The 17,139-nt window shown below is 43.7% G+C and overlaps 1 protein-coding gene across 1 annotated transcript in view; it reads right to left on the bottom strand.

Annotated features, from left to right (window-relative positions):
* PKD1 (polycystin 1, transient receptor potential channel interacting) overlaps positions 1 to 17,139 on the bottom strand; it is a 119,790-nt gene that overhangs the window by 78,909 nt on the left and 23,742 nt on the right. The gene's annotated exons all lie outside the window — the stretch shown is intronic.

Here is a 17,139-nt window from a genome sequence, read left to right on the forward strand (position 1 = left end):
ATGTTTAAAATATTATTACAGGGGAAGGGCCGCCAGAGCCTCAAATTAATCATGAAAATGTCTTCAGAGAGAGCCAGCCCATCCGGGCGTTATGTAACCTCTCCACCTCCGGGCGAGGAGACAAGGAACTGAGCTAGCAGGGCCCTGGGACCCAGCCTGGGCCCAGGCACTGCTCTGCCCTCAAGCAGGAGCAAGCCTCCTTGTCCTGGGTAACCGAGGGGAAATGATTCTGTTTGAGAAGAGAAATTCCTCTCTGAGAAATGAGTCTGGACAACCTCCCTATGTCCTGTAGCACTCAGCATCGGGAATTTTTTCTTGGTTGTCTAACTTCAATCCTTCCCACTACTACTAGGCCCACCCCTCTGGAAGAAGAAGGATACTCAATGTCTCCACTGCAGTCGGATCCATTTAGCACTACAGCCCTTGGTCCCCCTGGGCTCCTCTCTAGAGAGTATTATGTCTTATTTCTGTAATGTGGATTGTACCAAACTGAGCAGATTGTGTGGAGGGGAGGGGGGTGGTCCCAGGACAGGGCCCATACTGGCCAGTCTGGTCCTCCCCCAAACACACACACACACACACACACACACATACCCCTCTTTAACTTTAACAAATGACCTGGAAAGTGGTCCAAGAGACAAGGCCACTGTACATCTCACCATTAGAATTGATCATATGGAACTTAGAAAGGACTTCAAGAGATCATAAAATCCATTCTCCGAGGAGCTGAATGAGCTGGAGTAGCTTCAAAGACCTAGGGGGAGGGGGTTCATTTGAACTTCTTCTAGGCCTCAGTTTCCTTATCTGTAAAATGAGGGGGTTGTGGGAAAAGATCTATAAATACCCTTTCAACTCTAAAAATCCTACAGCCCTATGAAGTAGCTTTCTTGTCTGTTTCATCATCCCATTCCCACTGCCACATCTCTCACCTTGGTGATTATACCAGCTTCTGAACTGACCTGCTTCCACCTTGTCAGCCTCTCCCCCATCCATCCTTTTGACCCATATTCCAGTGCCAGAATAACTTCTATAAAACACATGTAGGACGTGTTGTTTGTTGGTTAATTGTTTGGCGAGAGAAAAGGAATTGTTTTTCAATATTTCTCAACAGCAGGATCTTGGACTTAAGGATGGGGTAGGGAGAAGCTATGCCTTAACTTTTTTTTTTTAATTTTTAAAAAATTATTCATTTTTTTAAAGTGAGGCAGTTGGGGTTAAGTGACTTGCCCAGGGACACACAGCTAATAAATGTTAAGTGTCTGAGGCCGGATTTGAACTCAGGTACTCCTGACTCCAGGGCCAGGGTTCTCTATCCACTGCACCACCTAGCTGCTCCATGCCTTAACTCTTACCAGAAACTAACTTATGGTATCTCAATATCTACCTTTTTGGGGATATAATGAAGGGAGATACCTAAAAGCCCTCAGAAAGACCTTAATAAACGAAGTTCCTTCAAACTTACCAGAGAGTTGGGTGGCTACCTACTACATCAACACATACAGTACTCTTTCTACTACATCACATTTAAAGTGACCATCAAAACACTAGGACATGAGGATACCCCCTCCTTTAGCCTCATTCCGTCAGGACAGCGTACTGAAAAGAGTGATGAGTTTGGATTCAGAATACCTGGGTTTGGATCCTAGATTGGCCACTTAATGTGACCTTGAATAAGTCACTTAACTTTTTTGTACCTCAGTTTTCCCATCTGTCAAATGAGGGGGTTGTACTAGATGATCTCTAAGGGTCCCTTCCAATTCTTTATCAATGATCCAAAGACAAAGCTATTCTAGGATCTCCTCCCAATATAAACATCCAGTTTTTTCATGAACAAAGACATAATCCTCTAGATGAGAAGTGGGAGGAGGAGGAAGAGAGAAGGGAGAAGAGGTGAGAGTTGTCTCCCTTCACATACTCCTATAAACTTTCACCTAGATAGACCAGGATATCGAGTAACACCAACTCTTTCCCATCTTTGGCATAAACCTATAGACAAATCTATTTCCAGGAACCCTTCTTCCTTCCAAGTGGCTGGCAGGCTGCATTTCCTCCTGTTACAAGGATCCGTCTCCACTAGCCAGCCCCCTAACTACCCTTCCCAAAGTTACAATCCACTCATTTACGGCTGGAGCAACCACAATGAAACTACTTTTTCTCAGAGTTCTCCAGGGCAGAACTAGGGTCCCTGGCTCTCCTTCTCTCCCTCTCCCCTTCCCAAAAACTGCCTGGAAATCTCCTTAAAGTCTACTGACTTAAAGCTTCTTCCATCTCCACAATTCTGGGAGGTCGGTTACATAATCACCCAAGGTACTAGCCTACAGGGACAATTCTGAATACTCATCTCCTTGTCAGTAAGATAGCTGCTTTTCTGGGGAGATGTTAGCATATCTCTGCCAACTGTTGCAGGTCCTTCCTTCCTCCCCAGTAGCAAAACTTAAAACAGGTCCTTTCTAATATCGCACTTTCCTGTCTCATTCTCAAGTGAAACTGGGGGAAAAAAAACACAAAACACCTAGAAAAGTTCCTCTGGCTGCCCCTGACTAATTAGGTCACTTCTCTACTCAAAAAACTCACTGCACCCTGTCATCTCTACCTTCTAAATCTCTCCCATACTCATCGTTTTTCTTTCTCATTCGTGCCTTATGGAGACTCATACCACCTCACTAACTGGTACCTCTGCCTCCAGTTTGATTCCCCAACCCCAACAATATAATGATTCATTCACAGTTATTTAACACTTCCTATGTGTGAGATCTCTTTCTCAGTAATGTGCAGGTTTTAAGACATAACACCTGTCCACAATCATGTTGGCAAATGGCTTAACCTCTCTGAACCTCAATTTCCTCACTAGGAAAATAAGGGATGATAATGGAGATCTTCAGTCTAGTAAAGGAAGGGGTGAAATGTGTACAAATGACCATAGTACACAAATCAGCCAAAGGCACCTAGGCAGGAAAGCACGGGGCATATTTAGAGACACTAAGTAGTCCATTTGGCTAGAACATAAAATACAAGAAGGGGGTGGGGGTGGGAAATGTGAGATAAGGCTGGAAAGGGGTCTGACATAGAGAGCTCTATACTATGACAACCCGAGGAACTGGCCTTTGCTCAGTAGGCAATGAAGGATTCTGAGCAGGGCATTGTGCTCTGAGCAGAACTGTGTGAAAATTAATCTGGAAGCCTACATGGGCTGGACAGGATGGAAAGAGACTCACAGCAGGGAGCTGTACTGGAAGACCAAAGCAGAGGTAATGAGGAAGTGAGATTGGGAGTTAGAAATAGTAATGGAAAAGAGAAGATGGATGTGAGAGACCCTGCAGAGGAAGACTCATTGGATGGAAGAGTTGGAATTGGGAAGGACTCCAGCAGTCATCTAATATAATGCCTCTCATTTCACAGGTCAGGAATTGACCCGACTTGTCAACTAATTGGGTGGGAGAGATGAGAGATGAGAGTCCACAATTAGTTAATTAATTCAACAAATATTTATTAAGGGCCTACTATGTGAGTGGTACAACACGAGGAGTTAGGGATGCAACCACCCAAAAATAGCAACAGTCCTTGTTCTAAAGGAAATTACAATCTACTGTTGGGGGAGCAGACATTAAACATAGATAGGGAGGACCAAGTAAGGAGTGATGGAGGCCTGGGCAGGGAGAGAACTCTTTAGGTTTGATGAGCATATGTCAGATATGCTGTCGAGGGGATTTTTGATCTGGTATGAATTAGACTAAATGGGCTCTGAGATCCTCCCTGCCCCAACCCCATCCAGATTCAGTAGAGATAAAGTACTCTAGGCAAATGAGGGCTGTGAACAAACAGTACAAGATATTTGTAATGCATGGATCCTTTTTAGAGGCTCTTTGACAGAAAGTCACACTGAAGCACTGCTTAAATCCTTGAGATATAAGGCATGGCTGGACAGCACTAATTGTTAGAAAGTACTCCCTTACACAGGAAGTAAAACCATCTTCTCTGCAGCCTCACCCAATGATCCTAATTCTGTACTCCGAACAGTAGAGACCTATTCCCTCTTCCTCACAACAGCCCATCTCTGATGACAGCCATCATTAGTTTACTCTTCTCTGTGCTAAATATTCCTTGTTCCTTCGAACCAATATTTCCTAATGTGACTGTAGTTTTCATTGTGTGGGAGGCTTTGAGTCAAAAAAGATCTAGGTTCAAATCCCACCTATTAGCTGTGCAATCATGTTGGTGAGTCATTTAACCTCTCTGAGCCTGTTTCCTTACCAGTAAAGTGGGGGCACAATACTTTCTATGGTGTGTACTTCATGGGGCTTTTGCGAGGATCAAATAAGGCAATGTATGTAGAATACAGTTGGTATTATTTTGGCTGCCCTGTCTTGGATGCTTATCAGTATTCCTTATGAAAATATGGAACCCAGAACTGAACACACTACACTCGATGTGGTCTGACCAGAGCAGAGTATAGGGAGCCTATCATTTGGGGGATCTTGGATGCCTATTTCCACTAATTCTGCCTAAGATTGTGTTAGCTCTGTTAGCAGCCACATCACACTGTTGCTGGCTCACAGTGAATCTGCGGTCAACTAAAACCTTCAGGTCTTTTTGCACAAGAGCCGCTGCCAAGCCAGATTGCTCTCTATCCTGTGCTTATGAAATGGATTAAAAACAAAACTAAAGGAAACTTAAATGCAGGACTTTACATTTAATCCTGTTAAACCACTTTGAAAGACTTAGGAACTCTGATCAACACAATGACCAGCAGAGATTCTAGAGGACTCATAATGCAACATGCTGCTTACCTCCTGAAAGAGAAAGGTAATGGACTCAAGAGTGCAGATTGAGATTTTTTTTTTTTGGACATGACCAATGAGGAAACTTGTTTTGCTTGACTGTCCATATTTGTAACAGGGTTTTTTCTTGCTTTCTCAATGGGAATGGGGGAGGGAGATGGAAGAAGGGAATATAGACCTGAAAATAAGATAAAACTGAATTTTTCTAATTTTTCTTTCTAAAAGTTAAACTCAATGGTTCTAACCCAGTGCTCTGACTTGTCTCCCGAGATCTTTTTGAAGCTTCATTTTGTCACCCATTGTTTTAACTATCCCTCTCAGCTTTGATCATCTAAAATGATAGGAAAACATTTTATGTCTTCATTTAAGTCATGGATTAAATGTTAACTGCAACAGAGTTGAAAATAGATTATTAAGGATCTTCTGCCAGGGCAGCTAGGTGGTTCGATAGATAAAGCAGTAGATTTCAAGTCTGGAAGACCTGAATTCAAATCTAACTCAGAAACTTACTAGCTGTATAACCTCTGAGCAAGTCCCTTAACCTCTGTCTGACTCAGTTTCTTCATCTGTAAAATGGGAATAATAATAGCATCTATTTTCCCCAGGGTTGTTGTGAGGATAAAATGACATAATATATATATAAACACTCTGCCAACCTTAAAGAACTATATAAATTTAGGCTATTGATGTTAGTGATCTACAGTTTTTACCTCCCTCCTCTTTTTGAAAATGGGGCATCTGCCCAGCTCAAATCTTTTGTCATTTTTTCTGCTCCATAAGAGTTCTCAAAGATCAGTGACAACAGTGGCCCAAGCTCTTTCCAGGATGCAGGCCAAGGGGATATGAACTCCTTCCATACATCTTGAAAGTTTCTTGCCTCCTCCTCATCTATCAGGGACTTTAACTCTCTCTATAATATTTAGAAGATCATAGAATTTTGATCTAGAAGGGAACTCAAAGGTCAATTCCCTGGCCCACTCCCCTCTAATTTTACAGATAAGGAAACCGAGGCCTAGGGAGATTAAGCATCAGGGGGCAGCTAGGTGGTGCAGTGGGTAGAGCACCGGTCCAGGAGTCAGGAGGACCTGAGTTCAAATCTGGCCTCAGACACTTGGCACTTACTAGCTGTGTGACCCTGGGCAAGTCACTTAACCCCAATTGCCTTACCCCCCCCCAAAAAAAAAGGAAGATTAAGTGTCTTGCCCAAAGTCACACAGAGAATAAAGAAACAGTGAAGATTAAAACCCAGGTTGGCTGGCTCAAAATCTAACTCTTGACCTTTGTTCTACCTGTTTTGAAGAACACTTAAGAACAGTTCCTAGCTGAGGAAGACTGAAGGAAGATGGGAGATAAGTGGTTTTGTGTTCTGTCCTCTCTTACACCTTCCCCAAATGAGGGGCATTGTTTGTCTTTTGTTGTTGTTATTTTTCTGAGCAAAGCCCTTTGCATTGCCTTGCTCATTTCACCCTGTTATCTTGGCCAGTTAGCTCTCTTGACACTCTTCTTACATGTTCCCATCTCTTTTTTTTTTTTAGTGAGGCAATTGGGGTTAAGTGACTTGCCCAGGGTCACACAGCTAGTAAGTGTTAAGTGTCTAAGGCGGAATTTGAACTCAGGTACTCCTGACTCCAGGGCCGGTGCTCTATCCACTGGGCCACCTAGTTGCCCCCCATCTCTCTTTTAGTGACAAATCTATCCTTGGTCCTTTGCTCCTCATGACATCTTTTGTGTATGTCCTTTTAAAAGCTGAGCTGATTAGAGCACAACCCAAGTAATCACATAGTTGTTACTGACATCTTTTGATGCCTCCCCCTTTTCCCTCTCCGGAACTATTGTTTAGTCAGTTTTATCCCTCATGAGCCCTATTCCATTTTTTTTTTTTTTTTTTTTTGAGATATTTTATTTTTTCCGTTACATGTAAAGATAGTTCTCAACTTTTGTTTATACATGCTTTACAATTTCAGATTTTTCTCCCTCCCTCCCTCCCCTCCCTCCCCCCTCCCCTAGACAGCAGGTAATCTGATATAGGTTATATCTATATATATCTATACATATACATATAGATATATATATACACACACATATATATACACATAATAACATTAATCCTATTTCTGCATTAATCCTGTTACAAGAGAAAGAATCAGAGCAGTGATGCAAAACCTCAAAATAGAAAAAAAAAACAACAGCACCCAAAACAAAAGAAATAATATGGTTCAATCAGCATCTATACTCCACAGTTCTTTCTTTCTTTTTTTTTCTTGGATTTGGAGATCCTCTTCTATCATGAGTTCCCTGGAACTCTTCTGTACCATTGCATTGGTGAGAAGAATATAGTCCATCACAGTAGGTCAACACTCAATGTTGATGATACTGTGTACAATGTTCTTCTGGTTCTGCTCATCTCACTCATCATCAGCTCACGTAAGACCCTCCAGGTTTCTCTGAACTCTTCCTGCTCATCATTTCTTACAGCACAATAGTATTCCATTGTATTCATATACCACAACTTGTCCAGCCATTCCCCAATTGATGGGCACCCCCTCAACTTCCAATTCCTTGCTACCACGTAAAGAGCAGCTATAAATATTTTTGTACATGTGGGTCCCTTTCCCCCTTCCATGATTTCTTTGGGCAAAAGACCTAAAAGTGGGAGCCCTATTCCATTTTAGCAGTGTGTGTGTGTGTGTGTGTGTGTGTGTGTGAAGGCTGCATAGAGGAGGTGGCATCTGTGCTGAACCTTAATGGATGGGTAGGATTTTGACAGACAATTGGGGTGTGAGGGCTTTCTGGACTGAGAAAGAGAGCAAAAGCAAGGAAGTGAGAAAATTACAAGAGGTGTCTAGGGAAACAGAAAACACACCAGGTGGGTTGATGCAGAGACTTAGATAGAAATGCTGCTGGGATTAGTCACCGAGTCCTGTCAATGCCACCTCCACAATATTTCTTTAATCCATCCTCTCCTTCTCATTCCTATTGTCCTTATTCTAGTCTGTCCTCACTTAATTACCTCTCACTTGTACTACTGAAATAGCCTCCTAGCAGGTCTCCTGTCTTCTAGTCTACTCCAGCTCTCCAAATAAAAATGGAAGGGGCATCTTATCCAATTCATCTCTGAAAATGTATTCCTAACAAACAGTGATCCAGATTTGACTTAAAGACCACCTAAGAGAGAGAATCCACCACTTCTTCTTCCCTACACCAAGCCTAGATTTGTTTTTGCTATTCGGTTGTTTAAGTTGTGATCCTTTTGGGGTTTTCTTGGCAAAGATACTGGTGTGGTTTGCCATTTCCTTCTCTAGCTCATTTTACAGATGAGGAATGGAGGCAAACAGGGTTAAGTGACTTGCCCAGGGTCACACAGCTAGTAAGTGTCTGAGGACAGATTTGAACTCAGGGAGAAGAGTCTTCCAGACTCCAGGCCTAGCACTTTATCCACTTCACCACCTAGCTGCCCAAAGCATAGATTTGCTTCCTTGCAGTTACCATCCATTGTTTGTGGTTCTATCCACTAGGGCAAAACAGAGCCAAATCTAAAGAAATCTGAAGACAGCTCTTATGAGCCCCCAAGTCTTCTTCTCTATCTAAATATATCACTGGTTCCTTCATCTGATTCTCCCAGAGGCAGGGTGCTGAGGCCTAGTGCTTTGCACAGTGCCTGGCACATAATGGGTTTTTAATTGATGCTTGTTGACTTGATTGGATCCCCAATGTGTAATATCCTGCTTCAGGAAAGGCAAGATGACATTTAGTGGAAGTGCCCTGGGGAGATGAGTTTCAGTTCAGTCTTTTTTACCTCCTTACTCTTTTGGGAATCAGATGTGAATGCAGCCGATGCCCTGGCTTAGGGCTCTAGCAGAGGCAAATTCAAGATTTAGCTGGCCTCCTCACAAATGATTAAGGCATTCATTTTCCCCACCCTTTCTTGGATGGAAATTCAGATTTAGTATCTAAAGACTTTCCCCTTTTACCTTTCACAGTCTTTTAGCCCCTCCAGACCTGGCACCCCCCTTAGACCCATATGACCTGAACTGGAGGACTTTCACCAGCCCAGCTGTCTTCCTCTGAGTACTCTAGATTATTGGCTTTTTCTTAAAATGTGACTCCCAAAAGAGAACACAACATCGCAGATGTGCTTTGACTAGGTCCTACTGTATCATGGAACAATCTCCTCCCTAATCCCAGAAGCTGAGATTCTCTTAATGCTTTCCACGTTCAAAGGAGGTTTTTAGGCTGCCAAGTCACGCCACTGACATATTGAGGCTATAGTACACTAAACCCCTTGATCTTTTTCAGACAAACCAATGTCTAAGCAGCCTCCTCAAGTGTAAAACTTTACATTTATCTCTACTGAATTTTCCCTAGCTTTGCCATTTGTGACCTATGGGATTGGGCAGGTTACTTAGAGTTTCTGACCCTCAGCTTTGTCATCCGTCCAATCAGGGGGTGAGACTGGTAGAACTGGGTATTTTCCATCTCTCAAACTATGCTACTCAAGAGAAAGAAGAACAAATCAAGGAGCATGCATTTATTAAGTGCCTACTGTGTACCAGGTACAACACAGTCTTGGGAAATACACATGCTGCCAAATTAATTTCCTCATAGAATCATTTTTTCTCTTTCTTTCTTTCTCTTTCTTTCTTTCTTTCTTTCTTTCTTTCTTTCTTTCTTCCTTCCTTCCTTCCTTCCTTCCTTCCTTTTTTTTTTTTTTTGCAGGGCAATGAGGTTAAGTGACTTGCCCAGGGTCATACAGCTAGTAAGTGTCAAGTGGCTGAGGATGGATTTGAACTCAGGTCCCCCTAATCCAGGGCCAGTGCTTTATCTACTGTGCCACCTAGTTTCCCTGATAGAATCACTTTCTTTTTTCTTTCTTTCTTTCTTTTTTTTTAGCGAGGCAATTGGAGTTAAGTGACTTGCCCAGGGTCACACAGCTAGTAAGCGTTAAGTGTCTGAGGCTGGATTTGAACTCTGGTCCTTCTGAATCCAGGACTGGTGCTTTATCCACTGTGCCACCTAGCTGCCCCAGTATCACTTTCTTAATGTCATTACCCTGACTCAAAAATATTTAGTGGGGGGCAGCTAGATGTCGCAGTGGATAGAGCACCTGCCCTGGAGTCAGAAGGACCTGAGTTCAAATCCGGCCTCAGACACTTAACACTTACTAGCTGTGTGACCCTGGGCAAGTCACTTAACCCCAACTGCCTCGCTAAAAAAAAAAAAAAAATTAGTGACTTTTCAGTGCCCTCAGGATAAAGTATATTCTGTCTGCTCTTCAAGGCTGCCCATAATCTGATCTACACCCTTCATATCCAACAAATCAGTTCAGTTAAGCAATTATTAAGTTTCCAGTCACATGTGAGGCACTATCATTCCCTCCTCCTCAGTTTGAATGAATCCTCTTGCTCAGTCATGGCACTGATTTCATCACTGACCCACGAACAGATTTATATTTTTTGTGCCTTTTTCTCATCTTCTTTTCCTTCACCTGGGGTGCCTTTTCTCTCTTTCTTCTATTGAAATTCCTACTTTTATGACCGAACACAAGCCCCACTCCTGCCACAGTCTTCCCTGATCTATCCAGCAGCTGACACTGGTCTCTCCCTCCTCAGGTCAGAGCTGAAAGTGGTAGTAAGCCTCTTCCTTCTTTGTTCCCATTCTCTTGAAACCTGAGACAGCCGAGCTGCTCCTGCTGGCTTCCTGACCTCCTCTGTGGGTCCTTCTCTCTCTCTCTCTCTCTCTCTCTAGTGTCAGAATCACATCCTCACACATTTATTCCATTGATGATCCCATCCTCACAACTTCTTCAGTTCCAATTCAATAAGCCTTCTTTTTATGAAGTAGCTACTGTTCCCCAGGGCACTGTGCTGGGAGTTTGAGTAATGCCTTTGAGCTGGTAGCTAGGAAATGATTCGGAGTTGGCTGCCTGGGTTCAAATCTCAGCTTTTGCTGCTTCCTATTAGTGTGACCTTGGCCAATTCACTCCACCTCGATGGGCCACAGTTTCCTCACAGTTCATAAAATTCCATGAACTATGAAAAAAAACATTAGAAAGGGTCCCTGTCCTCATGGAGCTTACCATCCATCTAGCAGAAGGCTAAGACACAACTACCATGCAAAACAATATATGCTAAGTGCATGAGAAATGCAAGAAAAGTGTTCTGGGTAGTCCAAGGGAAAAAATGACATTGTTGAGGGGAGGGAGGGAAGAGGGGGAAGCTTTCTAAAGGGAATTGGTCTTTAACGGATCATAGCATGATCAGTCCAAAGCTGGAAAAGACCTTAAAGGGCCATCAAGTCCAACCATCTCATTTTACAGATGAGGAGACTGAGACCCCAGGAGGTAATAGGAACTTGAGGCAGTTAAGTGGCCCAGTGGATGGACCTGGAGTTAGGGAAGCCTTGTGATAGAATCCTGTCTGAGACACTTATATGTGACCCTAGTCAAATCACTTAACTGTTGTCTACGCTGTTTCTTTATCTGTAAAAGAGGTTTATATGTGTGGGGGGGAAGGGGAGGGGAGAATAGCACCTACCTCCCAAAGTTGTTCTGAGGACAAAATAAGATAGTATATGTAAAGCACTTTCCAAACCTTAAAGCACTATGCAAATGCCAACTATTATTATTGCTCAAAGTGGTCTGGGCAGTGTCAGAGGCAGGATTTCAACCCTACCACATCTTCTTATTTCAGAGCTAATGATCTTCCCCCTATACTGCCTTGGATAGAAAGGATGAAAGTAGTGCCACTTACATGGGACTAACAGTTTAGTCATGCGTCATGTGCTTCTTCCCCAACTAGACCTCTGACCTGTGCCATGGCAGGCACCATCTTACACTTCACTTGTATTCTCCAATGCTCCTGGCCCAGAGTGGACCACAAGCACATGCTCAGCATATGCTTAATGAACTGGGTAACTAGCCATAGTGCCTCCCTTATGCACCAGACCTGACACTTTCACCAGGCGACCATCATGGATTGGATCCAGTGCCTCACCTGGGTTGGCTGGGGGAGGGAACAAGCATTTTTTTTTTTTTTTTTTGCAGGCAATGGGGGCTAAGCGACTTGCCCAGAGTCACACAGCCAGCAAGTGTCAAGTGTCTGAGGCCGGACCTGAACCCGGGTACTCCTGAATTCAGGGCCGGCGCCCCAACCACTGCGCCATCTAGCTGCCCCCAGGAACAAGCATTTATTAAGTACTGACTGTATTCAGGCAATGTGCTACATCTTTTCCAAATATTCTCATTCTCATTCTCTCTCTCTCTCTCTCTCCCTCCCTCCCTCCCTCCTTCTCTCTCCCTCTCTCCCCCCTGCCTCTCTCTCCCTCTTCCCTCCCCTCTCTCTTGGAGAGACTTGCCCAAGATCACACTAGTAAGCTAATAAGTGTCTGAGGCTGGATTTAAACTCAGGTACTCCTGACTGCAGGGCCAGTGCAATATTACCTCATTTGATAAAATAAAGTTTTCCTTTGTTTTGCAACTGATTTAAGGCCTTTGTTTGATTCTAATTTATATGCATTAAACACCTATTATTTGACAGGTTTGAAAGGACAGGGAGAGGGAGAGAGGGAGGGAGATAGGCAAGGAGGGGGAGAGAGAATCCTTCTCTTCAAGAATCTTAAATTCTCTTGGAAAAATACAACACATTGTGGAGTTAAGTAAATTCAAGGATATTTGAGGAAGGAGATCATCCTAACAGCTGGGAGGACCAAGGAAAACTTCATAAAGGAGGTGATACCTGCACTAAGCTGAGGAACCCAAGAGTAGCAGTGAGATGAAGTGCCTTCCAGACAAAGCAGGCAGCCTGTAGAAAGGCACAGAAACAGGAGACAAGATGTCAAATGTAGCTAAAATGCAGAGTATGCAAAGTACACCAAGTATGAAACAAGACTGGAAAGGTAAATTGGAACCAGAGGGCCTTAATTGTCAAGCTGGGGGCTCTGCATTTTATCCTAGAGGCAACAGAGAGCCATGGAGGGCTTTCTAGCAGGAGACTGGCCTGGTCAGACATGAACTTCAGAAAGATTTTTCTGTCAGCTATGTTTGTGGGGGATGGACCAGAGCAAATGGGACTGGAAGCAGGGAGACTACTTAAGAGGCTACTTCAATAGTCCAAGTAAGGTGGGTTGTACTTAGGTGATGGCTATGTGAGAATAAAGAAGGGGATAAATTTGAGAGATGTTGTGGATGTAGAAATGACAAGACTGTGCAATTGATTGGCTATAGGAAATTATGGAAAGGGAAGATTCAAAGATAACTCTGAAGTTAAGAGCCCAGGTGACTAGAAGAATGGTGTGACCCTCAACTGAAATAGATAAATCTGGAAGGGGGTCAGGCCCTAAGCCTAAGGGAGAAGATCATGAGTTCCATTTTGGCCATGCTAAATTTGAGATGCCAACAGTATGTCATCTACTGATCCAGGGACACCTAGATATCTTTTCTCAAGCTCAGAAATACCCATATTCATAGATAAGCTTTCAACAATTCAATTCAACAACAAAAGTTCAACAAAGTCTCTCCCCTAAAAGATTTTATAATCCCACTGGGGAGACAATACACATGTAAAAAATTAGCTTAAAGTAATATAAAGCAGGACAGATATATCCCATCCAACATCACTGAACATTTTTATGAGAACACAATTTAGAGGAAATAACCTTATGAATGAACCAGCCATAGGCCAAACGTTATCTTGCAATCTTGTGACTTGAAAGTTGGGTTTGTTGTACTGCATTAAGGATGGCATGGCAATTGACCTTAGACTGTGTATGCCCACAGAGGGGTGCAAACAATCATTGTGTACCTCTTTAATTTCCTTACCCACCCCTTTTGTTCTTAATTTGCACTAATGGTCCCCTATATCTACAATGCGCTCCCTCCATCTCTTATACTCTAGTTTCCTTCAGGACTCAATTCAAACACCATCTCCTACATGAAGCCTCTCTTAATCTCCCCAACTGTTTGTAACTCTCCCTCCAAGCCCACCTTGTATTTATTTTGTATATACTTCTATATGGACATATTAGCTCCCCCATAGAATGCAACTCCTCAAGAGTAGGAAGTGTTTCAGTGTAAGCTCCTTGAGCACAGGGACAGAGACTTAATGAACTCTGTAACTCCTTCAGTACCCAGCACCTCAGATTTGGAAACCAATGGCTGCTCAATGACCATCTCTTGGATTAATCTGTTGCACAGGGCCATTATGAGACCAAATGATGGAGGGCCTTGAAGGTCAGAAAGAGTGGAAAGTGAAGAGTCACTAAAGATTTTAGGATAAAAGATAAAAATGAAACTTTAGAAAGGTTCATTTGGCACCGTGTATGAGGGGATGCTTCCCAAGCCTCTACAGTATCCAGTGAAGTGGAAAGAGCAATGGATTCCAAGTCAAGGGAGCTGGGTTCAGATCTCTGCTTCTACCTGCATGACCTTGGGCAAGTCACTATGAAGTTTCTTCATATGTAAAGTGAGAGGGTTGGATTAAATTACTCGTGAGGTCCTTTCTAGCTTTAAACCTATGATTTTGTGTTAACAAATTCTATAGGAGTTCAGAGAAGAGAGGGAGAGAATCTTTAGGAGCCGTCAGACTTGTAAGGCTTCCTGGAGAAAGAAGGCTCTCAGCTAAGCCTCCTACAAATATATATATATATTTTTTTTTTTTTGGTGAGGCAATTGGGGTTAAATGACTTGCACAGGGTCACACAGCTAGTAAGTATCAAGGGTCTGAGGCCGGATTTGAACCCAGGTCCTCCTGAATCCAGGGCCAGTGCTCTAGCCACTGTGCCAGCTCCTACAAATATTTATTAGGCACTATGTCCTCAGTAGGAGGTATATGTGTTGTGGGGGATGGGAAGAACTCTCTCCTCCCTCTTCTTCTCCTTCTCCTTCTCCTCCTCCTCCTCCTCCTCCTTCTCCTTCTCCTTCTCCTCCTCCTCCTCCTTCTCCTCCTCCTTCTCCTCCTCCTCCTCCTCCTCCTCCTCCTCCTCCTCCTCCTCCTCTTCCTCCTCCTCCTCCTCCTCTTCCTCCTCCTCCTCCTCCTCTTCCTCCTCCTCCTCCTCCTCTTCCTCCTCCTCCTCCTTCTTCTTCTTCTTCTTCCTCTCTCTCTCTCTCTCTCTCTCTCTCTCTCTCTCTCTCTCTCTCTCTCTCCCCCCCCCACTCCTTTTCTCCAAGTTTAAAGTACCCCCAGGGATCTGATAGCTCCTTTGGTTCTAGGATGACCTTATAAATATCCATTAAATAGATTATAACAGGAGCTGGCAAAGCCTTTCCCCCCCTACCTTATCCCCATTCCCCCAGTAGCAAAACCAAACAGGGTCCCTGGGTTACTGTCAGCCCATATGTTATTGTAGCCACTGCTGCCTGCCAGCACAAACACCCAGACTTGACAGTCCAACCTTGACAGCGGGGAGCCCAGGCCTAGGAGGCTTCCCTGTCCTTCATTGGACACTTGGTTAGAAAAACCCACCTCTATGAAGGGGAACTCTTGATTCCCTTGCATCCTGACCCCACCCCGACCAAGGAAGAAATTCCTGGGAGTGCCATTACTGGTGTAGGGAATTTTAAGAAGAGACAGACGTCAGGAAAATTGAAGTCAGAAAACATTGTCTTTGAGGAACTCCCTATATAAACAGTAGCCATGTGCCTGTGGAGCTGCAGAAGCGCTAGCCTGGGAGAGGGAGGCCCATGTCTTCTTTCTGTAGCCCCTTCTGAAGGAGGACAAACATACACCCAGACATAAGCACACAAAATCACTGTCACAAAGCTTCAGCCACATTCTTATACTCTCAGTTCTCCCCCACCCCCACCCCATTCTCTCCACCACCATATTCACTGTTGTAGCGGCTGAGAATCTGCTGCTCCTTCTTTTATTTGGGGGCCCTGGAGAAGGGAGGAAACCCACCCAGGGGGATGGAGAAGGTTAAGATCATGATGCTTTGCAGCCAGACTATAATTCTCTCTCCCCATTTAAACACAGATCGCTGGAAGCCTGATCCCAGGCAGCAAAGAAAAGGGGGTGATTCTTGTGAACTTTTGGGAAAAGCTTTAGAGCATGGGTTCTTACCTCAGAGCCATGAAATGGCTTTTAAAAAATATTTTGATAACTGTACTTTAAAATAATTAATTTCCTCTGAAATTCTATGTATTTTATTTTATGCACTTAAAAAATGTTATTCTGAGAAGAAGTTGATAGGCTTCCCCAGGCTGCCAAGAGTCCAAGACACACACACACAAAGTTAAGAACCCCTGCTTTGGATTGGAAGAAGTTTTTCCCATCACAATAATTCAACATGACCCACAGATCTTGGTCATCCCCAAAGTTCACAACAGATAACCAACTCTTTCTATAGCAACACTTTCCCATCCCCCCAGAAAAATAATTCTACCCTCCCCATCAAATATCCTACCTCCGCCCAAGTGTTCATGGCCACAGCCACCCAGAAAAACTCACATCTTCAGCCAAACAAAAGTAAAAATAGGCTGCGGACTGAAAAAGGAGGGGGCCCTGCGCCAAAGCAAACAGCCTAGCCCAGATACCCAACTTAGGACAGCCCTGTGAACAGCCTGGCTGGCACAGAAAACTGCCCCAGAAACATTTACTACAGGTACCTGGGATAGTCCCAGGAACCAGGTAACTTCTGAGGCATTGCCCATTTTAATATCCTGGACCGATTTCCAAGAAGTAGCAAAGGAAAGAGGAAAGAGACACAAGGACCTACAGGGAAGAACAGAAACACACAAAGCCAGAGGAAAAGAAAAAGGCACATGACAGAGGGAAGGTGAGAAACAGGAGGGAAAGAGATGGCTGAGACTAAGCAGGCCTACACTGCAGGGCATAGCTTTAGAGTCAGAAAGACCCCAGGGCAGGGGCTTTTAACCTAAGGTCTGTGAACATGTTGTTTGTTTTAATTTTGATAACTACTTCGGTAGAATTGATTTCCTTTGTAACCCTGTGTATTTTATTTTATGCAATTAAAAATATTATTCTGAGAAGGGATCCATGGGTTTCACCAGACCGCAGAAGGGAGGACCATGTGCCAGGCACTGTGCTAAGCACTTTACAAGTATGATCTCATTTGTGCCAAAAACACACAAAACGGTTAAGAATCCCTGCTCTGGGGTTTCTTCTCAAAAAAGCAGCTTCTCTGGGATTTAAATTTCCTGCCTTGTCTCTTCCTCCTTGCTAGACTGAAGGAGAGCTATGGTGGCTCTGGAGTCAGAGCCTAGAGTTCAGAGTTTTTGTATATCTTGCCTAACAACATTTTCACTGGAGACCCAGGAGTCCCTTCTGTTCTCTCTGACAATGGAAAAGATCCTAGAATCCCTTCTGTGGAGTTACCCATTTTTGATAGGGGTTGGCCTCACTAGCCC

Source organism: Dromiciops gliroides, chromosome 1 (genome assembly GCF_019393635.1).
Source record: "Dromiciops gliroides isolate mDroGli1 chromosome 1, mDroGli1.pri, whole genome shotgun sequence".
NCBI classification, from domain to species: Eukaryota; Metazoa; Chordata; class Mammalia; order Microbiotheria; family Microbiotheriidae; genus Dromiciops; species Dromiciops gliroides.